The 24,909-nt window shown below is 36.7% G+C and overlaps 1 protein-coding gene across 1 annotated transcript in view; it reads right to left on the reverse strand.

The window, feature by feature from the left end:
* Positions 1–24,909, reverse strand: part of THEMIS (thymocyte selection associated) — a 216,376-nt gene that overhangs the window by 88,614 nt on the left and 102,853 nt on the right. The window lies entirely within an intron of this gene.

The raw sequence follows: 24,909 nt of genomic DNA on the forward strand, positions 1-24,909 counted from the left end.
TTTAAACAGTAAGTAGAATCATAATATCTTCTTCAATAGTTTGGCCATCTGTTATTGTTCCAAAAAGCTTTAGGGAATATTCAGTGTAATGGAATGTAAAACATTATCAACTGCTATTGTCTGAAACATTCTGGAATAAAATCTGTAAACCTTTCTACCCAGATAAACCAATTCGAAAAAAACAAAATGTGACTTATACGGTGAATATGAAAACAAAGTTTAGGGAAAATATAAAAGGTGCCTTTGCTAATATCTGAATTTATATATTTAAAATGAATCCAGTTGATACTGATGGCCTGTGTTTATTGTGTGTTCATCATGTCCTGGGGACTATTCTAAGTGCTTTTCCTGAAGCACTTGCTTGATCTTCATAACAATTCCTGAGGCATGTTATTATCCCTATTTTATGAATGAAAATATTAAGGAGACATTAAATAATTTTCCTGAGAGCAACAATTGGGAATGGCTGGCTAAGGACCTCCGGAAGCCTATTCCTGCGTAAAGGCAGTGAACACTAGCAAAAATTAGCAAGATCAACTTTTTCAAACTCTAGAAATTAGCTAAAGATTTGCAACAATCTAAGAAGACTTTATTTGAGAAGAATGACTGAATCCTAATAAGAACAGAGAGTTTTGTAGTGTTTTTATTTGCCCTATATCTACTTCCCTTCTCCAGTTCCTTGAAAATCTTGACAACCAGCAACCTTATGATCACAGTAGTTGTGGAAACCTTGCAACCTTGCAGCCACCAAAGAGCTGGGTTTGGAGCTCCACAAAAAATACCCTATTCCCAGACCATCACAACTACTTTACCAGGTGAGAATCTCCCTAAAAAAGTCCCCTTTGTAGCACTTATCTGTATTTGAAGTGACTTCACAGGCTCCCTAGGATCAGCCCTATCTCTAGGGCATTTGTTAAAAGAATTGGCAGCAATTTTTTTTAACATTGCATCATCCTGAAGCTGTCATACTGAGAGTGGCAAATAAGATACAAGATATTTCTTGCATATTCTAAATCCCCCCAATCTTCTTTTTTAATTTATCTCTTTCCAGCATCCTTGCATGCATGTTCACAAATATGCACACACATTCATGCACACAAACACATGAGCACACCACCTTCTTCCTTTAACTGGAAAACAAAAGCCTTGCATATCTACTAATGTAAAAAAAAAAAAAAAGGGTGCCAGAGATCTCTAATTAACTCAATCTGCCAGCAGGAATGCAGTCTGCTCTAAACTGACATCCTGCTATACCCAAGTTACTGTGTTCATGGTATGATACCACCGTAAACTTGGTATGTTTCAAGGAAATTCGAACCCACTGCCGTCTCTAGGAAATACTTTCATCTTCTCATTCTCAACAGTCCTGCGAGTATACGCATATGTACATGTGTATAAAGAACTCTATACTTGTACGTTTATTATTTCTGGGATCTTTTTTAATGTATCTAAAGAACAAATGATACACAGAATATTTTGACAACTAATATCATAAAACGAGACTTGCTCCTCATCAGTACAAACATCAACATGGCATAAGATTCATGAAGGGAAAACCATTAAGTCTAAAAGTGTGGCAGGTCTGCGATATAAGTAGATACTCTACTTATAAGCTATGGAGTTTGCCTGATGCATGGTAAGTCAGCAGAGAGGTAGTTGGGGAGGTAGGGTGATGGATAATAGACAAATGTTGACCTGAGAGTAAACATGAAGTCTCAATCAGAAAACAGACATTTTAGTACTCATAGAGCATCTTGAGTACTAAAGATGGGGAGGTTAAGACTGCCCAATGTTACCCTGTACATACAGAGCGAGAGCACCACAGACTCACAAACTAAGACATTCAAAGCTTTGGCTGGTGGGCCCATCCTTTCCTCTGGCAAAGGAGAGTTCTTAACTCTGAGATGTAAGCAAATGTCTACCAGAGAGACAAGTCACTAAGTCTCTCGTAAGCAACATACTATCTCAATCTTCCAAGACATGTTTTCTATTTCACCATACTTTAACCAAGGTCACCAGTAGTCGTTCTTCAAAAAGGTTAGACCATGTGGTAATATGAAAGTATTCATTCATGAAGAATTGCCTCCCAATAATCAGGTTCAGAGCCTGAGGTCAAATCTCTGAGTGACATTTCCTGATTTATTCCTCAGTTTGCTATCATTGAGTAATGAAAGATTGGGAGACTAATATAAAGGAAGCTCCCTATTCCATAAGAAAAAAAAATACAATGCTTTCTTTGCTATTTTTAATTTTTATATAAACAAATGAATGATATTCATAATTATTGCCTTATTATCAATTACCTGAATTTTTGAGAATAATCATTTACAGGAGTAATCATTTACTGACAATAACAAGGTAATAAAATATTCTCAAATTATAACATTCTGTTTGGAAACAAGTTATTTAACATTTTGGTCCCATATCTTTTCTTAAAAAAATCACACAAAATGATCAAATCAATAGAGTCTCTCTTTCATCCCAGAAGAGTTAATAAGTTGTTTATAAGTTCTGCTCAGAAAAGGCTACTTTATGCAGCCCTCACTAACCTCAGCCCACTTTCAGGGAATATGACAAAATATTAGAGAAATAAAATTGACTTCATTTAATTTGATGTGTAAAAATATTTTGAAATAAATTTCAAAATAACAAAAATTAGCAAATCTAGATCATACTTGAGGAGCAAAGCTTCAATGTCCTAAAATTATAGAATCATTTATGACCCTCTTAGAGCCACAATAATTTTTTTAAAGCATGGATCACAGCATGTCACAACTCTGTTCCAAACCCTCTGGTGACTTCTCATTTTAGTGATAACAAAAAAAAAAAAAAACTGGGTCCTTTAAATTCCCTATAATAGCTCTGTCCTAGTTAACAGTTGCTTTTTTGTTTATTTTATGCACTTATTATGTTTTGCTATGTCTACATATTCCAACCAAATCATAAGTCATTTGATAAACAAATAAGGGTTAGGGCTCTTCAGTTTTGCCCTGAAACTGGATGAATTCTGTATGTAATTCAAATGTTTTCACTGGGTGATTTTTCAAGTGTTGTGGAAATTTGTTGTCTTGCTCAACGGTAGGCTCAGATTACTAAGCATCCTTTGAGGAGAGTCATACATGCGTTCAGAGCACAGCAATTGTTGTACAGAATATCCCAAATCTAACGTGGGAGGGAAAGCATGTAAATAAACACTATTATTACTTAACAAAACATCAAAAGCAAAAATAAAATGTGAAAGAATTCTAGGGTGGTGGTCAAGATCACTTAATTACTTGGTCCAAATGGGAAAATTCTCCTGAGTGAAGTAAGGAATATTCAGAAACCTAAGTCTGCTCAGAGGAAAATAGAGCACTTTGGAGAGACATTAATTTTGCAAAGTTAAAAACAATAAGTTGACTGCAAGGCCAACATGCAATCCAAGCATCTTCATGAATGGTGTTGGTTCACCTGATTAGCACATGAACTACAGAACCAACTAGAAAACTGATATAAAAGACATCTCTTCAACAGTGTGCCAATAACGCCACTTTTGTGTAAGAAGAGTGTGATACTTCTACATTGCTATCCATGTACCTAAGCGCAAGACCTTTCACTTAGCAGAAATATCTTTATTTAAAATCATGAAATTTGCATATAAAACTACTAAAATCAAGTTCTCTTTTAAGTATGACTGAATTAATTCCTTTTTGATATATATGTATATATATATATATTTTTTTTTTTTTTTGACATTTGTTATTTCTTTACAACCACCCTGTGGGAAAGGTGCTATTGCTTCGTCAGTAATAGAAACACTAAATGTGGCTCCATATAAGGAAGAAAAGAGGAGAAAAGTTGAAGAAGACACTCTTCCACCACCTTCCCATCATGGGACCATGAGAAGTATCTGGGCTTTGCTGTCAGCCAACAAGGGAGCCGTGATGGCGCTGACTGTAAACTCTGGAGTCTCGGGCAAGTGTTCTCAGCTATGAAGTGGTGATAATCATACCTGCCTCCCAGGGCTCTGTTACATCAGTCAATGAAGTTGAAGTACATGAAGCCATTCTGGTATGTTACTGTAGTTGCTGGGGAAAACACAGCTTTAAAAATCTGCAATATATTTACCAAAAATCTGATGTTAGGAAAATTTTGAGAATCAATGTTTTGGATTCTGTATGTGGCTCTCAAAATGGTCCTCGTTTTGAACCATTCCCTGAAAAGCCTGTGTTGCCAATCAAAAAGAATTATGGCTTACCTCTGCAGGACCATGCTCCCAAAGACTGATTAGCTTTTAACCACGATTCAAGATTTAGTTTTCATAATAGGAAATAACAGTTTTGCAGAGTAGTCTGGCAGGGCTTTAGAGAACAGCTCTGTCAGGCTGACATGTGCTTTTATTAACCATATTTCCTGTAGCAGCCCAGACAATGAGAAATCCACTTCTGTGAACGTAACCAATTATAACTGAACAGGTACGCTTTTTCCCCCAGCCTGGTCATGATGTCAAATTTTTTGATTAAAAAAGGTCTTGTGCTTTTAGTTAAATGGGGGTAAATTTCTTTCCATTTGCAAAAAAAAAAGCTATTTTCTGTCTCTCATTCCACAGCCCTTTAGTATCTAAACTCTCATCTCTCAATGGCAAATAGAGTCACAAATGTAACCCCTTGAGATGGGGGAAATGATATTGTCATATTTGTTTGAAAACAAATCAAGTTAATTTCAGGAAGGAATAGCGTGTACTACTGCACAGAATCAGAAACAACGTGTGGTCATAGAAGGAACAGGGATGAGATGTGCAGAATGAGTCCCAGTGGGGGAAACATGGGACAGAGGGGGTAGCCATGGAGAGGTATCTCAACAGTAACAAAAAGGGGAAACTTTAACATCAAATAAATAAATGGGCTAGTGGGGTTCTGCCAAGTGCATACATAATGGAGTGGCACACCACAGCTAAGTTTGTGAGATGCAGGAATAAAATAAGGAGTCATTCTTATTTTTTAGAGATGAGATCTCTCTCTTTTGCCCTGACTGGAGTGCAGTGGTGCAATCTTGGCTCATAATCTCAAACTCCTGGGTTCAAGCGATCCTCCCACATCAGCTTCCCAAATAGCTAAGACTGTAAGCATGCCACCATGCTTGGCTAATATTTTGTAGAAGACAGTTCCTGAAAAAATCCTCCCAGAGAAGGTAAGAAAAGATGAAAGCAGGCACCAAATTTCTACTATACGCAGGATTTAGAAGAGAAAACAAGCCCCATGAAATCAAGTGTTACAGACAAGGGCTCCTCTTTGGGTGCCAAGGACAGGGAAATTTATAGAGCATGTCAATAGGAAGACCACCATACTGCAAAAATACCACAAGATCATCTGAGGATCCTTAATTTTTCTTCTTTTTAAAATTCTTTAGCTATAGAAAAGCAGCCTGCTGCTGTTTGAAGAAACTCAAAGAGAAGATCTTTAGTTATTTTCTACTCTTTACTGGCCAGTATATGAATATAGAATCATAGATTGTTAGAATATTTAATCTGGAAGAAATAGCGCTGATCATTTACTCTAAGCCACTTTATGGGCAGGAACATTAAGATTATCCCAGAACACATGGCAAATAGAAACAGAGCAAGACACGGCCACATGCTCCTAATTTCCAAGTAACTTTTTGTTGTCGTTGCTGTTGTTTTTCTACCATAGCCATCTAACTCTAGATTAAATTTTCAACATTTTCCCAAGAAAATGGCTTCTAGTTAAAGTCCAAGAAAAGAAAATTCTGTTAAGAAGGGAATGCAAATAGAAGTAAGCTAAATTGTTGTGGTGAGTGGTAAAGAAGTTATAAAATGAAGATTCTTCACTGAAAGTAAGAGAGAAAAGGGAAAACCAGAAAAAAATATTTTTGGCTTTACACTTAAAATAGATGTAAAAATAACCATTTCTTATTTGCTCAATTGTTCTCCTCCAGGGACACGGCAGTATCGGGTATGGCAATGTCCTTCTAACTAGTCTCTCTGTTTTTATCCTCACTTCTCTGCTGTCTACCAGCAACACAAAAGCCAGATGAGTCCTTTAATGTAAGTCAGTTTATCTCACTCCTTCACTAAATTGTCGAAACATGTCTCATAAAAAAGTTAAGCCAAAATCACTATGATAACCTGCAAGGAGTTACCCAGTGTGCCTCTCCCATTTTTATCTCCTTTGATCACTATTTTCCACCCATTCAGGCTTCCGGCTAAATTTTCAGCATCCTGCCTGAGAATTTGTACCATCTTATTCCTCTGTATGGAACACTTTGCACCCATGCTCTACACGCCCATCATATGTCATAAAGCCTTGAAAAAATGTCAAATGTCATCTTCTCAGTCAGGCATACATTGACATCCTTTAAAAATTATTCTACCAACCTCAAACTCATAGTCCTCATCTGGCTCTATTTTTCCCTGTAGGCTTTGTAATGCTGTAACTTTGACCTAATCATTTACCTAAATGATTTATTCCCACTAGAATGTAAGCGTTAAGATGAGTAGCAAACTATTTACCAAGGTATTTTGTTACTGGTGGATATGCAGCATTTAAAGCAGTATGTAAAATATACCAATCAACAGATGTTTGTTGAGTGAGACACTTGGCTAAAACATTCATCTTGTTAAAAGAGGTAATCTCTGGTTTTACTCAGATAAAAGTATATAAAGACAATACCATAGAGAAGACCGTATCACTGAGTGTTCCTAACACTCAAAGAAGGGATCTGTTACCTCCAGTCTGAGCTTGAAGAAATGTCAGAACCACACCAGAAATTGTTAGAAAGACATACACGACTTTAATGAGAAGATTTAGCTAAATGAAATATCAGACCATTTACCAGGATGGGAAAACCAAGGATCGTAAAAATTCAGGTTTTAATATCATTTCAATCAAAATCTTCACCGGATTTTTTATTTTTTGAGACAGGGTCTCACTATGTCACCCTCAGTAGAGTGCTGTGGTGTCACAGCTCACAGCAACCTCCAACTCTTGGGCTTAACAAATTCTCTTACTTCAGCCTCCCAAGTAGCTGGGACTACAGGTGCTCACCACAACGCCCAGCTATTTTTTTTTTTTCATTGCAGTTGCCATTGCTGCTTAGCAGGTCCAGGCTGGGTTCAAACCTGCCAGCCTCAATCTATGTAGCCAGTGCCCTAACCATTGAGCTACGGGTGCCGAGACGTCACCAGATATTTTTTAGAAGTTAATGAAGTGCTTTAAAATCTCATTTGAAAGAATAGCAAACTTAGGGCGGCGCCTGTGGCTCAGTCGGTAAGGCGCCCATCCCATATACCGAGGGTGGCAGGTTCAAACCCGGCCTCGGCTGAACTGCAACCAAAAAATAGCTGGGCGTTGTGGCGGGTGCCTGTAGTCCCAGCTACTCGGGAGGCTGAGGCAAGAGAATCGCTGGGGCCCAAGAGTTGGAGGTTGCTGTGAGCTGTGTGATGCCATGGCACCCTATCGAGGGCCATAAAGTGAGACTCTGTCTCCAAAAAAAAAAAAAAAAAAGAAAGAAAGAATAGGAAACTTAGAACCTAAATAATTAGTAAACAAGAATAATTACAGGAAATATGTATGTATATCAATACTAGGAATACTAGAAAATTCTACATTGTAAGACACTGATATCAGTGTAAAACAAGTTAAATAAATCAAAGACAGATTAGAAAGCTGATAAACCACCTACAGAACAAACAGTTAATACATGATATTAGGAAAATATAGTAACCATTTGTAAAAACTAAAATTTGATCCTCACCTCATCACTACAAAAACCCATACCATATAAATTCCTCATATATTAAAAAAGTTTAATAAGATGAACAAAGATTTATTAGAATAAGTAGATCCGATTTTAAGATAAGAAAGGCTTTCCAAGCTTAAAACTATAGAGCTGAGCTATAAGAATGAACATTTTTAATGCATTAAATTTATCATTATTAAATTAACAATCAATGTGCATTAACTCTGGATAAGAAGGCATTGATTTTTTTTTTTTTTTTTTTTGTAGAGATAGAGTCTCACTTTATCACCCCAGTAGAGTGCTGTGGTGTTTCAGCTCACAGCAACCTGCAACTCCTGGGCTTAGACAATTCTCTTCCCTCAGCCTCCAGAGTAGCTGGGACTACAGGCACCCGCTACAATGCCTGGCTATTTTTTTGTTGCGGTTTTGCTGGGGCCAGGTTTGAACCTGCCACCCTCGGTATATGGGGCCGGCACCCTACCCACTGAGCCATAGGCGCCACCCCAAGAAGGCAGTGATTTTATGAGATGAAAAAACTTGGAGAGGTTTGAGGGTCAGAGGTGAGTCCTTTAAGTTACTGGGCTTAGAAATTTCACTTCCTCTTTTCTAGCTATTGTCACCAGACCTTCAGTAAATTCTTCAGCCCCAATGCATGGTTATTTTTCCTTGAAAAGTAAAAGAACATATTTTATTGATAACTTGGGACACTAGAAACCAAGGAGACCTGACAGTTAGGATGCCTGCATTGAAATGTCCCAGGTTCGCTAAAAACTAAATAAGGAGAGTGAAGAGTTAGAGAAAAGGAGGAAGGACAAAGCTCCAACATAAATTTTTGGAAATGATGGAGCAGGGTGTTGGACTATCAAAAAGTATATAAAATTGAGGGCTATTTGATTTTAGTTGGATATTAAAGAAAAACTTGGCATCCGAAAGGATGAGCAGCAATAATAACATGTCATGTGCACACACATAAACATTCATATACGTAGATCTGCACATGTAAATACATAGATATACAATATGAAATCCACACACAAACTTGTCAACAATTTATTGAGCAAGTTGGACTTGATAGGGTATAAACAGTAGACAACTTGATTCTTGCTCATTGATACATATCCCTTAAATTTTCTATGAACTAGTGGTTGTTCTAACCCTGCATAAAATGCTGAGGAAATCCCATAGTTTTAGTGAATAAGTAGTTCATAAAAGTCCATCCTTGTGTAACAACCACTTAACTCCAGCTCAGTTTAGTGTAGTAACTAAGCACAGAATCCTTTCTAATCCAGGGCTGCTTCTTGCAGTAGCTTAAGCCCATCTGAAGCCCAGTTGTTTTTCAAGTCTACAACAAAGAACTAAGTATGTTTGACTTCTTAATTATGATCTCTCTCCCTCTTCTTTCTCTGCTCCTAACTTTTCTTTTTGACTTCTTTACCCTAGGATAAAAAAGGAATAAGCAGAAAGAACATACATTCTTGGGTTACTTCTATCTTTGTAATTTGGATATGGCAGGAATCAAAAATAGACCATTTCATTCATGGGATGCTTCTGCAGATTACTTGGAAACCATTTCATTTGGAACCACACTGAAGTTTCCTTGACTAAAGATAACCACTTATAAATATCACCCTCAGCTCCTCTACTTCAGGAAATGTATCCATTAGTCAAGGACCTTTCTCTTCTCTCAAGTTCACATCTTGTCAGAGAACCCATACTTTTACTACTTTCACTCTGCCATTGACAGAAGTGCAGGTTTCTTTCAATACAACTAACCTCGGGAAAGGGGAAGCTCTGGTCACGGCCCCGTATTTGTATACTTTGCTTGTATGGATAAAATGCCAGTTCCTGTTATCCTCAAACTCTTATAGCCCAGGGGTAAATCCTTCAAATGGATCACTTGAAGAGCCCATTATGTGACTTGAGGTGAGAAGGAACCCAGTTTCCTTTGCCCATAATGCTGGAGATAAGAAATTTACAGGATATGGTTAACAACTAACTGCTAAATAATCTTGTCACCTTGCTAACTTCTCAGCCTTTCTCTTACTTGACCTGGGGTGAGAATAAACTCCAGATTAAAGAACATTTTCTCCAGGTTTCCAAGATGATAAATGTCTTACAATCCCTGCATAAATGGTCCAGCACCTTAACTTAAAATATGGGGGCTCTTGGGAGCCAAGCTGGGTGGATTGCCTGAGTTCAGAGGTTTGAGACCAGTCTGAGCCACAGAGAGACCTTGTCTCTAAAAAATATCTGGGCGTTGTGGCGGGTGCCTATAGTCCCAGCTACTTGGAAGGGCTGGGAAGGCAAGAGACTCACTTGAGCCCAAAAGTTTGAGGTTGCTATGAGCTATGACACCATGGCACTCTACCAAGGATGACAAAGTGAGACTCTGTCTCCCCCCAGAAAAAAATGGGGGCTCATGGGCTTCCATTCATTCTCAGGTTTGGGACCATTGATTTAACTTTGAAATGAAGAGTCAATAAAACAATCTCTTAGGAACTGCACACATGTTCACATTTACATATATGTCTATACATCACTTTATCACAGATAGAGAAAAATACAGAATCATACATATATGGGCACCTGAGTCTATATGTGCATGAATAATATAAATACATATTGATGGAACAAAATAATAATGAGATTGTTGATTTTGTTTTCTGCTTTCGTCTTTTCTCTGTGTTCTTCAAATAGCATGCCTTATTCTTAAAACCATAAAAGTACCTATCTATACATAAACACAAAACAATGGATCTTAATTTAAAAGTGTGATCTTACTTCAAAAAATAAATAATTTACCACTGGAAAAGAATTAATAATTAAGAAATCATGTAAAGAATTTTATGTAATTAAAAAAGCATCAAAAATTAGGAAGAATTGTTTAAGAAATGATATTGAGATATTTTGGAATCACTGTCATAATAAATATCAGATGGACTCAATAGTGTATATATAATATACACACACAAACATACGCATACAGAGTGTGTATGTATATATTATACACTGTATGTATGCATATGCATATAGATATACATATATGTGTACAGGTGCATGTGCATATATGTATCTACATAGTGTTATGTGTATCTATAATGTGTGCATACATGTGCATATATATGTGTGTGTGTACTTATATATGTAAGTACATTCTTTAAAAGAACTAGAAGAAATAACACTTGATGAACCTGTATTAATCCCGGAGCACAAATGAAAAGGCCAACAGATTTTGCTGCATAAACATTTAATACTTCCATGTACCCAATGAGTAAAAAGAACCACCATTCTGGAAATAGCCTCAAATGTGACCCATTTTCATTTTCTTTTAACTAAATAGATTGAAAAAGAATTGATTTGCAAAAAAAATTAATAAAAATTTCTCTCTACTTCTCACAAACATTTATTGAGTGGTTGCTATGCTCCAGAAATGTTGCTAAATACTAAAGGAAAAGACGCGAATGCAGTCACACACCATATAACGTGACATTTCAGTTAACAATGGACTCCATATGTGACTGTGGTCCCATTATAATGATTATAAAGATTATAATGGAATGGAAAATTTCTATGGGCTAATGACATCAAAGCTGCCCTGACGTCAGAACACGAGACTCTCACGTGTGTGGTGATGCTGGTATAAACAAACTGACGGCTCTGCACTTGAAAGTATATTAAAGTATAGCACATCCAATTATGTCCTCTACATTATGTAATACTTGATAATGATGGTATGTGACTATGTTATTGGTTTATATGTTTTTATACTATACTTTTGGTCATTATTTTAGAGTATACTCTTTCTACTTCAAAAAAAAGTTAACTGTAAAGCAGCCTCAGGCAGGTCCTCCAGGAGGGATTCCAGAAGGCATTGTTATGGAAGATGATGGCTCTATGCCGGTGACTGCCCCTGAAGACCTTCCAGGGGGACAAGATGTGGAAGTGAAAGGCAGCCATCTGGATGACCCTGACCCTGAGTAGGCGAGGCTAACATGTGTCTAAGTTTTTATCAAAAAAGTTTGAGAAGTAAAAAATAAGTAAATAAATATTTTTAAATGTAAAAAAAACTTATAGAATATAAAAATATAAAGAAAGAAAATATTTTTGTACAGTTGTACAATGTGCTTGTGTTTTAAGCCAGGTGTTATTGCAAAAGAGTCAAAAAGTAAAAAGAAAAAACTTCTAAAGTTTATAAAGGAAAAAAGTTACAGTAAGCTATGGTTAATTTGTTAGTAAAAAAAAGAAAAATTTTTCTATAAATTTAGCACCACCTAACTATACAGTGTTTATAAAGTCTACTGTGTTGTACTTAATGTCCTAGCCTTAAAATGTACTCACCATTCCCTCACTGACTCACCCAGAGCAACTTTAAGTAAGTGCTCTGTGCCATTTTTTATCTTTTTTTTTTTTTTTTTTTTGCAGTTTTTGGCTGGGGCTGGGTTTGAACCCATCACCTCCAGCATATGGGGCCGGCACCCTACCACTGTGAGTCACAGGTGCCGCCCTTTTTATCTTTTATATTGTATTTTTACAATACCTTTTCTATGTTTAGATACACAAATACTTACCATTGTGGGTGCAATACGCTATATACCATCCCGCCTGGGTGTGCACAAGCTCTACCATCTAGGTTTAGGTAAGTACCCTCCATCGTGTACACACAACAAAATCATCTAAGGATGCATGTCTCAGAATATATCCCTGTCATTGAGCAATGTATGATTGTATATATTACCAAGCCTAAAAATGCACAAATCTAAATAAAATAGCCCACTTTATAGGAAGAGATAAGGTAGTAATTTTTTAATGCCTGTTAATGGAAACAAATTAGGAACACCAAACTCAGACTTTATGAGTGAGGAGTTAGGAGGTAGAGAAGGGTTAGGGAAATTTTTAGATCAAGAAACAACATGAAGTGGTTTAGAAGGACAAATGGTTTAACACCCTAGCTCTAACACTTAGTGATAGCTTTCTTTCCTAGATACTTTTTTATCTAGGTCCACATTTTAAAAATAAGATCCATAATTATTCATTGAACTTCAGTTTTCTACTCCATAAACTGGGAATGCTAATAACACTCTCAGGGATATTAAAAGAACTTAATGAGAATTATTTAGTTATTTGGAATTTAATAAGCTCCCAATAAGTGGTTGTTAAAAAAGCTAACAAAAAACAAACAAAAGTAACAACATTCCATTTGAAATATTAAGAACTCAGGAGAGAATGAAGCCTCTGCAAATAGCAAATTTTTTTAATATAGTCAAATATTAAATGTATAAATGTGAGACGAGGTATGGAGAGCAGTAAGACATTAGAAATAAAGGAGGGACAGATGATGAACAGTTAAAAGGAGATTACACAAAGGAGTCTCAGCAGGAGGGCTAGACAAGATTATCCTTGTAGAGTGACCAGATCATCAGTAATGTGGGTAATAGATTAGGACATGATATGGCCAGATGGAGGAAAAAAATGCTAGCTAGGAGATTGTCCAGACTGGTAATGATGAAGACCTGATGTGAAGAGGTATATATTCAAGAGATGGTAAAGAAGTAGATACTCAAGGGCAGCGCCTGTGGCTCAAAGGAGTAGGGTGCTGGTCCCATATGCTGGAGGTGGTGGGTTCAAACCCAGCCCCATCCAAAAACTGCAACAACAACAAAAAAGAAGTAGATACTCAAGATTTGATAATTCACAAATGGAAACAGGAATGAAAAAGGTGTGTTTCTAGATTTCTGGCTTAGCTAGTCAAGAGATGATGGTGGCACTTGCAAAGATAGGAAACACAGAAGGAAAATTAAATATGAAGGGGCAGCGCCTGTGGCTCAGCGGCTAGAGCGCCGGCCCCATATGCCGAGGGTGGTGGGTTCAAACCCAGCCCTGGCCAAACTGCAACAACAACAACAAAAATATCCGGGCGTTGTGGCGGGCGCCTGTAGTCTCAGCTACTTGGGAGTCAAGAGAATCGCCTAAACCCAAGGATTTGGGGGTTGCTGTAAGCTGTGTGACGCCTCGCCACTTTATTACCGAGGGCAATAAAGTGAGACTCTGTCTCTACAAAAAAAAAAAAAAAAAGAAAGAAAATTAAATATGAAGACTTTTTTAAGACAGTGTAGTGGTTCTTATATTGTTCACTGGTACCTGGCTTCCATCTATATCCAAGCTTCGGCGAATGTTACACTTTCTCATGCCAACATAGACGTGGACGTGATTTTCTCCTGCCAATTAAATAATTTCAGCAGACAGAGATAGAAATATCACATCAGCGCATTATTTGCAGTTCATGATCCCCTCCACATTTCCTTACCCACCCCCTGTTAACCAGCTATAGAGTAGAAGAAAGGGCAAATTAGGAAATGATGTGTTTCAGAAAATTTTCCTTTGGCAATTTATATTTCCATGAAATTTTAAGTTAAAAATTAAGAATAACAATTTCCATGATATTTTTTAGGGGGGGAAATAAGGATCTATCATCCATGGCTGAAATCTTGATTCTGAAATTACAAATATTCTCCATGGAACTATGTCTCTTAAGGTATCACCCATTATTTTTACCTAAAGGGCGATAATCCAAATTTGTGGTCTTAGAAAGTTGCCCAATGTTAATGAGTCTTTTCCTACCTATAAAATTGGGATAATAATAATTATAGGACTAACTTCATTGGGGTTTTGTGAGAATTAAATGAGTTTATACATATTAAAAACTTAGAATAGTGTAGGGACTGTTTTTTTGAAAGCGCTCGGTTAATAAAGCCCTCTGGTTCCTGTCTTTTAGGCTTTTTATGTATTCCCTATATCTTGTGGACTTCATCAGAGAAGAATTCCATCTCCTCTTTCTTTCATGGGCTTCATTTCACCCTCTCAAAGAACTTTGTTTACTCTTTACATTTGCTGAATCATTATCCTCCACCCAGATTTTGTTCCTAAATTACAGACATCATTCTAGGCATCTCAGTTCAGACATTTCACAGACATTTCAAACTAAACTAAATGTTAAACTTGACCCTGCAAAACCATCCTCCTGCCTATGTTCTGTGTTTATTTTAATGAATTTTAATTAATTTCACCACTATCCACTCTTACGCTTATGTCAAGATTCCGGCTACTTCTCTTTATTGTGCCTCCGGCATATACCAATCCTAAAATTCTCTTCCATTCACAGAAGCAGGCATGTTCTCTCTTATAACATCACTTTAGCTTCCTAACTGGCCTCCCCACCTCTGTTTGAATTGATCTGTAATTTGATTGTTCTGTAATTAAAGTATTTTGATAGATTTGTTTGGGTATGAAAAATGCTGCCACTATTATAAGTGTGAAATTCAAGGATTTTACTAAATTTATAGAGCTGTGCAACCATGACCACAGTTTTAGAAGTTTTCTTATCACCTAAAAACTTTTAGAAGTTTTTTATCACCTCAAAAGTTTCTCATGTTAGTTTGTAATTCATCTGTGCTCTTACTACTCTTGGAAACTATGGATTTGCTGACTTTATGAACTGTATTTTTCTATATGTTTCATATCTAAAATAGAAATTTTATTGTAGTACTTTAGTAGGAATACTACAATGACCTCCATCTTTCCTCTATAAAAAAGTAGAAATTCCTTAAAAATTGGAGCAATTTAAGTATGACCAGCTTTTTTTCAATATGGAATACACCTGATTTGGTTTTTCTTCATTTTTTGTGGTACTAGAAGAATAAAATGTAGTATTTCTTTTATCAACTACGAGGATGAGAAGAAAATAGAAACTAACTTGTTTTGGGTTTTAGCTGTGAGTTTAATGGGGGCATTAGGGTCTATTATTCAAGAAGTGGTAAAAAAAAAAAAAATCCGCCTCTAGAAATCACAAACAGGAACAAGTGAGTAAGTAGAAGAGAGAGCAGGGATGATAGGTGGAATCTCCCCCAAACCTAGTACCAATCCTTGGCAACGTGGCCAAGGAGGGAGGAGTTCACATTCCTGTAATGACCCGATGGCTAAACCAGTTGAAAAACAGGTCAAGTACCATGAAGCGTGAGTCTGGACCACTGCGAGCACATGCTTGGCAGGAAACCTAATAAGATTCAATGGTTCTCAACCTTCCTAATGCCTTGGCCCTTTAATATAGTTCCCAGGGGTCGCAACCCAAATGTTGAGAGCCGCTGGTAGAGGAAGCCTCACATCCATCTGTAACCGCATGATTAACAAGTGGACTGAACAACCTGAGAAGCCTGAGCTAAAAAGCTTGGTAACAGCACGCCTTTCATGAGCCGTCCCTCTTGCTTTTCCACCCTCATATCATTTCTCTACACAGCAGTCTGGTAAACCTCTCTCAGATCATGACAGAGTTATGCCTACATGCTGTTGTCAACACACGATCTTCCTTCTGGCTGGACCACACTAACCACTGCTCTGCATCTGAGAAATTCCCAACAGATCTCTGCTGAATGTTGAAATATCCTTTTCTTAACTCGATCCCACCCAAATTTGATAGGAGCGCTCAATAAGTTGTCCCAAAGATTACTTTACTCCCCATCTGACAGCAACTTTCTTTACAATGTCTACATGACAGTTGTCTTTTTCCTGTATCCATTAGACACAAAGTCTCCAGAACATAGAATCATATTTCATTCGCCCAATAGGTCTCCAGGGCCATCACAAGTGACATCGTTATTGTTATTAAATTTTAAGCCTCTTTAATTTTGTGAGGGCAAAAAATGGAAACCTAATAAATACATGTATATGTAAAAACAACAACAACAACAACAACAAAAAAAAAACCCTTTGTGAAAGGAAATTTGGTTATAGTTAACAAAGGAGCTTAAAAATGCAAAAACCCTTTGATCCAGAGACTGGCAATACCTCCTAAGAAAATAACTAAACAGGCAGTCATGTGTGGGTGAATCGTTCATTGTAAGAAATTTTGGAAACAATCTAAATGTCCATCTATAGGGAATTGGTTAAGTAAAGTACCTCCATATAATGGACTACTATGGAAGAATTTTTTTTCAAAAAGGTTAAAGTAGGTCTATATAAATAAATAGGTATATAATATATATATGTGTGTGTGTGTGTGTATATATATATATATATATATATATATTTTTTTTTTTTTAAGACAGAATCTCATTCGGTTGTCCTGAGTAGAGTGTCTAACATTGTAAGATGTTGAGAATATCTCAGGCTACAAAGGTAAAAAAAAGAAGCATAAGATCCACATAGATGGAAACAAATGAAGCCCTCCCAGCAACACCCATAAGCCAAGAAAGTGAAAACTTGCATGGGTGAATCAGAAAAGATGCCACTGACTGTGTTTCTTGGAAATGAAATAATGGGCCATAACACGGTCTGTCTCAAAACTTTCATAGTAACCTCCATATTAAAAACAAAACAAAACAGGACTGTATGATATTCTGGAATACAAGGAAAGAATTCTGAAAAGTAGGCCGTGTTCAATTGTGCCTTTTACTGCTTAACCTTCAAATTATACAAGGACTGAGGATCTACCATAAAATTTGGCAGCCTGAGTGTTACTGATAACCGTGATGCATTACATACCTCTCAGCCTCAATTACCTCCTCTGCAAAACAGGGATAGTCATAGCAACCATCACAGGGGGGCATCTAGACGAGTAAATAGGAGGAAATGGCATAGAAGCACCTAGTCCAGAGTCAGCAACAGAAGAGTTTGGTAACAAGCAGCTGGTATTTTTATTACATAAGATTGAGATCAATCTGGATCACAAACCTTCACATGTTTTATTGAACACAGGATACCTGATGACCCTGGCAGAGATTCAGTTGGGGAAGAATCTAGAATGAATGAGAAATACAGAAATGATTATAGCTCAGGAGAGCAGCTGGAAACAGCTAATGAAGAGAAAAATAGCTTCAGTTGAGCAGTTCCCATCCTTGGATAGCAATTCCACACCTAATCTTGTCATCCACACCCTTCTGATTAGTTCTTCCTTATTTCTTATCTTCTCATCAGATCTAAACCATCTCTATAATTGGTTCACAAAAAATATCTCAAATGAATGTATATCTTACAAAGCAGCTAAAAGCAACTTAGTCTATCAGAAGTTCCTTTTGATAATTGAGAACTGGGTAGAAGGTTTCTACAATAGCACTTTATGATCATGTTGGAGTTAGATTCTAGACAAAGAGTATGAAAAATGTTTAGGGCTATAAAAGGTTTTCTGAGAGTTTTCACTTAAATAATGCATGGATGAATCATTTCTTTCTCTATGAATTTTTAGAGTATTTATGGGCCCTCTGGTCTCTTAAATTCAAAGTTCATTTTCACTTCCCACTCCCTTCTACTTAAAAAATTTTTTTTTCTTCTTACGTTTTCTACTTTCCAAAACTTAAAAAAAAAAAAAATACTGATTTTTAGAAGCCTATCCTTATGATTCTTTCATAGCCATCTTATGCTCATTTTTTATCCTAATATTTATGTAAGAAATTTGGTTTGGGACATAAAATATAAGTGTTTTCCTTGATATAGATCTGATATCAATGAAAACATCACCAAATATTAAAAGTAATGATTGGCTTGCAAGAAACTGGGGAGCTATAGTAAAACCTATTTACTCAAATATATGGCTTATGTCTTGTCAATTTATTTCTAGGTGAGATTTTTATTCTAAAATAAATTTAGAGCTGCTAAATATAGTAACACAAAATTCAGATTAAAAAGTTTCAAAAACTGCATAGCCAGCTGGAGCCGAACTCTTCTAGTTTTCTCCAACGACTCTTTTGAGTTTTTTAAATTAAAGACAACTGAGGGTGATAGCTCAAAGAACAGAACTTAAATATCTAATGAGCCTATGCTCAACTCAGTGATTATTGGCCTTAAAATCCCTGCAAAGATTATAGAAATCTGGCCACTCAAATGCCCCCCCACCCAATACATCCACACTGTGCATTAAACATTCCAGACTGACAATTCTGGTCATTTCAAACAAGATTTCTTAATCACAGATTAAGAAAATGAAAACTACTCTAATTTCCTTAAAAGCCAAAAGTAATTTACTGCCAATTTTACTCTTTTTCTTTTTTAAGTCTACTAGAAAAAATAAACACTTTTTTCAAAAAATTATCTTTCTTGTAATGTTTCTGGGTGTTTTTCCTTAACCAGTTCTTTTTCATTTAAAACTCTTTGACACGGATCTTCAGCTATCCAGGCTAGCATCACTCATGTACATGTCCTGCCTAGAGCAAAACTTTAAGAGTTCTGATTCTCTCCCACTTCTGGAAGCACAAAAAGAACTTATAAATATTCTGCACATGCTTTTAGGCACAGTCTTTACCTTCGAGGTTTCAGTTGTGACTCAAGTTTGGCTGTTTTCAACCCAGAAGATTCTTTATCCATTCTTTACCCTGTCCCATCTTTTTCACTTCTTCCTACTACAGTCGGCTGTTTATAACCCATATGCCATTTCTTAGACTGCAAACCTCGGGCAGCTCAAAAACCATGATTTATTAATCTATACATGTCTTGCCCTAAGGAAAGCTCAAATATCGACTAAAAAAATGCTAAAACTTGTATGTCACAGTTAAAATTTGCCAACTTTTTGGAAGAAGTTCAGAAGTTCCCTTTATTTTTCTGATTTCCAGATTCAAAAGGGGGCAATTTTTAAGTATGTCTGTGGTCTACCTTCTTTGAAAAATTCTATAGCAACCATCTTCTCTATTCAAAGGGAAAAGAGATTTACAGCTTCTGTGTTAGCCCAGAAAGATACAGAGGGAATCGATACACCTGACTGTTCAGAAGCTCAGAGTCAGTTACAAATGCAGACATTAGTAATGTCCTCACACTACCTCGGGTTAGCAAAAACAAAAACAAATCACATCGCTTGTGACCTAATCCTACTAATAAAAAATTGAGAGGATATAATGCTAGTCTCTAAAGAGCTAGATTTACCCCAGGAGCGTGGGTTTCTTTAACACATTTCAGCCATTCTAACTGTCACAGCAGATCAGAAGTGACATTTTAGCACCAGCAGCAGCTGCTGAAGTGTTCTCTCCGCACTTGCCAGGAACTGGTGCTTTTCCTTCTGCCTTTTTCCAGCCCTCGCTCTAATTCCGGTGCAAGGGTTCTTTTCTGCTCATTTCACAGCACGTGCCGTTACCGCCTCCCTTGCTCTTTGCCGTAATGCCTCCTCTGGGTGTTCTTGTCGGACAGAAATCTAGAAATTCTGGCAGCCAAGTGGACACTTGGGCATTAAATGACCAAACAGACTTAGCGAAATGCAAGATTTCTGGTCCCAGTTGCAGTCTCCAAAGGTATGGGATATCTCATCTTTCAACCAAAAGTTTGTTTTTCTATCTGGTTATGGACCCTTTCATCAGAATATAGAAGTTACATTTCTCCTGCACGGTACTCAAAAGTCATAGCTATATATATCCATGACAGGCAAAAACCCCAGTGAGGATATGTTCTTCCAAATTGTCTGAAACTACTTCTGACACAGAAACGAACCTTTAAGGAAGGAGAGTCTACCCAACAGCATTTCTATTCAGAATGCAATTTTAGGCCCAGCTTTATTTAGTCACTCTATAATATTGTTTCTATAAGATTAAAATTCCAAATGCCCTAATACTAAAAACACTGTTTCTACATGATGGCATGAGCCTGAGGAATATTTTGAAGGGCCCCATTGTATATCTCCACCCCTTTGTTTAGAACCCCAATGTTATTCTCCTAAAGAGTTAACTGTCACATTTAAAGAACGGCAGTAACATTCTTCCATGTAGAACCTTGTAGGCCTTGAGGTAGGCTGTCATTTCTGTTGCTATGCATCCCCCACCCTCCTGTGCCCATGGCTGAACTACAAGTTTCAAGTCACTACTTTTACATATATAGTTTTTCTTATTTAGGTATTGCTAAAGCTAGACAGCAGTTGACAATCTTACCTTGGAAAACAATTCTTTCTACCTCTCCTACAACCTAGTCCTCATATATTCTTAGTTTCCAAATTTCTTAGATGAACTTCTAGTGTTAATAACTGAAAATGGATGCCTGCTATAGATGAATTTGGCTAATACCGAGTAGATTTCAGATTCTTACTCATAGCTGCCCACACAGCTGTCCTGCTACTTACCAATGCAAAAAATGGTTTACTAGAGTTAATGATCCATTGGGAAGGCAAAAGTAAATTCATATAATGAAGCATCCAGTACTCTTCTCTGTGCATGTAAAACAGCATTTTAATGATCTAAATGAGTTTGAAGATTTAAACTCTGAGAACCCCTTGCAAATTGTTGTCTGAATTTAAAGCAATATTCCATATGTGATCCAAAATCTTAGTGGCTTGTTTTATTTGGCTGCTTCCTACATGTAAAAATGTCTCTTCATAAAAGTACACATCTATGAGAGCTTTAATGTAGATAACAGAAGAAACATAAAAGAAATATGTAAAGGCATGACATTCTGATAATAAGAAATAATTGGTTGCAGGAATTTTTGGAGTAGATTATGTAGAAACCAAGAGATTCTGTTTGAGATTCTGTTTATATTCCATAAACAATATACTAAGCAGATTATCTTTATGATGAAAAATGTATTGAAAATATGGAGATCAGTATGTCTAAAACAGATAAATTATAGCATGCTCTGACATTTTAAAGTGATTTCAGAGAAAATAGAATGCTTTATTTACCACATTTCAATAGATGGAATTGATCATAAACAAAGAATTATAGACACTTCCCAACTGTCTGATAAATTCTCAACCAACACAGGAATCCCCTGACACCACCACTGACCTATGGCCCTCTATTTCCTGCCGTAACCTTTTTGGGTATGAGAAATCTGTTTCAATGTATTATACCAAATTTGTCTTCCCTTTGACTTTCTGCCTGTGTTAAAGTTGTAATGGAGTATAAGTCTTCACTTTTTGCCACAGAGCAGCTCTTTGAAATAACTATTATCATCTAGCAACAAGTCTTACAAGTTTAGACTATCACTCAAGTCCTTCAACCATTCCTCAAATGAAAATCAGAACCTTTTAATATCTTAACAACTCTTCACAAATTTCACTGTTTTCTAGAGTGGAATTTAGAATTGGAAACAAAGAATCCATATGGAATCTAACCAGTGAACAGTAGTTAGGAACTATTAAATTGATCTGGAATCCTACACATGTAAGTTTATCCAGATTATACATTTTCTTTATTTCAGTAGCCTAGGCTTGCCATTGCTGTTTTGTAAGTTTATTTCCCAATAAAACATTCAGATTACTTTTATCTGATGATTTGTCAAAGGACATTTAAAAAATTTTTTTGGTTTATTTTTACCTATGAATACTTTCTTAGTGGTTTAGAATTTTTGATCCCTTTCTTTCTGATAGTGGTAGACATGCATTATTTTATATCTACAGATGTTCACATACTGTTGTCTGTATTTCTATTATTCAAGGCAACTAGACTTCATTCCTTTGCCTACTGATATGGTTTCAATGTTTTTGCCTTGTCCAAAATTCCTGTGCTGGAAACTCAATCACCAGTGCAACAGTGTTAGAAGATGGGGCCTAATGGAACATATTGAGATCATGAGGTGAAAGTCCTCATCAATGGATTAATGCTGCTATAACAAGGACCAGTAGAAATGGATTCACACTCTTTTTGTTCTTTTGCCATGTGGGAACACAACATTTTTTTCTCCCCAGAGGATACAACGAAGAACCAGAGGTAAAGTTGCCCCTTCCTGGATCTTAAACTTCCCATTCTCCAGAATTTGGAAAGAATACATTTCTGTTTTTTATAAATTCCCCAGTCTACAGTACTCTGTTATACCAGCACAACACACATCCTCCAATCTTATCTCCAGCTAAGGCAGGAAATAAGTTAATTGAGTCAGGAGATGGACACGTAATTCAATCAAAGTCCTTCTGTTTTTAAAATTTGAACCAGACAAAATGATTGTATTTTTCTCTAGATATGAAACTATGAGATGTGAGATGCAGGAAATCTCAGGGTTAGCCTGGAAAATTAAAATTAAGATGCAAGGTAAAGTGAAGACCACTCTTGTTGTTTTCAAAATCCTAGTTCCAATTATTCCTGAAGCTTAGTTGTACCCTTAGGTTCTCCACAAGAGCTAATAAATTTACTTAAAGCAAAAAATAAAACTGTTTTTCCAGCAAAACAAGTCCTCCTAACTCACATATAGAGTTTATAGTCTAAGGTTTTTACTTATTCCTCACTGTCAACTTTATGACCTATAATTATCTTTCTATTGTTGCTACAATAAATTACTAATTACTATAAACTTTGTGGCTTAAATAATATAAATTTATTATTTTATAGTCCTGTAGATCAGAAGTCTGACACAGTAGTTCTCACTAGCCAAAATCAAGGTGTTGTCAGTTGAGTTTCTTTCTGGAGACTCTAGGGAAAAAGCTGTCTCCTTGGGGTGGCGCTGGAGTAGGGCACCAGCCCCATATACCGAGGGTGGTGAGTTCAAGCCCAGCCCTGGCCAAAACTGCAAAAAAAAAAAAAAAAAAAAGCTGTCTCCTTGATTTTCTAGCTTCTGGAGGCCATCTGGATTCTTTAGTTCCTGGCTCCCTTCCTCCATATTAAAGACAATGGTGTTGTGTCTTTGATGATTCCTGTCTAATCACTTCTTCCTCTAACGCTCACCTCAACTGAGGGAACTCCTTTCAAGGGCTGTCACGATTAAACTGGACCTACTTGGATCATTCATGATAATCTCCTCATTTTGTGGTCTTTATGTTACTGCACAAAGGGTCGGGCTGCCTGTCCCTGTCCAGCCGATATGCAGAGATGGGTGATAGGTCCACCAAGCTTTATTATGAGAAGGCCAGCAATTCTGGTGAACAGTCAGAGTAGCCTGAAGACTGTTCTGTCCTTCCATTTCCAAAACCACAGATTTATATATAAGAGTTCAAAGAAAAAAAACAGTATTAACCCTTATCTTAAACAATAATGAACAATATTCAGCGTAACCCATGCCCCATAATAAACAATAATCAGCATAATCCATGACCTATTACAAAGTTTCCATAATCCATGACCTATTACAAAGTTTCCAATTCAAAAGTTAATCTCTCAAATCAATTGCCCTAAACTACTCAAAATATATATTTTTAGGTTGAAGCTAAACAAACAACAGGAATGGAAGACATGAGATAAAGATCATGTGGGACATAAACCAACCAGACCTAGCCTGACTAACTCCATCTTATTCTCACTACATGTGCTATCACCTTATTTTAAATATATGTGCAAAGTCTCTTCCACCATGCAATGTAACATATTCACAGGTTCTGTGAATTTAGGCATTAATATCTTTGGGTATGGTGAAGGATTATTCTGTCTACCACTAAAAACAAGGAAAGCATTCCATTTTTCGTATTATTCACCTCAGTGATAAAAATAGGCTAAACAAGAACATCCTAGACACTCCTCACATTACTAACAACCTGCTCAGCAACATTATTTGGAAACTGTTGTGTTATTTGAAATGGCTCCTTCAAAATTGTTTTCCTGGAAAGGGAATTTCTACTGATTTCCTCTTTTTCTAAAAATGAGTTTGGAACTCCTTACTGGATTTCCCCAGCAGTACAATCAGAATACAATCTCTGATATGTAAAACCAAAAGTATTTCCATAGCCATGCACTGAAAGCCTGAGGCTTTGCTATCATTTCTCAGCATAGAGAGTGAAGATGGCATCTCTTTGTTTTACTAATTGCTTGTTTCCCTAAGCTGCTAGCACAACATCTGCCAGGCCCAATGCACTCCTTCCACATGCCATAGAACCATGCAGGATAAATGACCTGCACATCATGGCGGAAGGGAGAGGACTTTGCAGGCCGCCAGCAGGTGGTCTTCAAGAGGTAAAGACCTCAAGTAGAAAGAAGCTGAACCACTCCAGCTCCACAATCTTTAGACTGGTTATGGAGTTGTTGGTTCTGTAATGATCTCATACTGTCTGCAATTTTATTGATTTTGTTTTGCAATAGAACTGTTAAAGATTACAATTTTAAGATCCGCAAAATGTAGACAGATGCTCACATTCTCACGCACAGTTCTGCCAAGATATTTTTATATCTTTCTGCACATAAAACAAAATGAAGACATGTGTTATAGATGCATGTTACCAGCAACCCCGCCCCAAAAGAAGGGAGTTTATTGTATGCTCATTTCCTGGATGAAGTATTAAAATAATTCTAC

This window comes from Nycticebus coucang, chromosome 5, assembly GCF_027406575.1.
Source record: "Nycticebus coucang isolate mNycCou1 chromosome 5, mNycCou1.pri, whole genome shotgun sequence".
Lineage (NCBI taxonomy): Eukaryota > Metazoa > Chordata > Mammalia > Primates > Lorisidae > Nycticebus > Nycticebus coucang.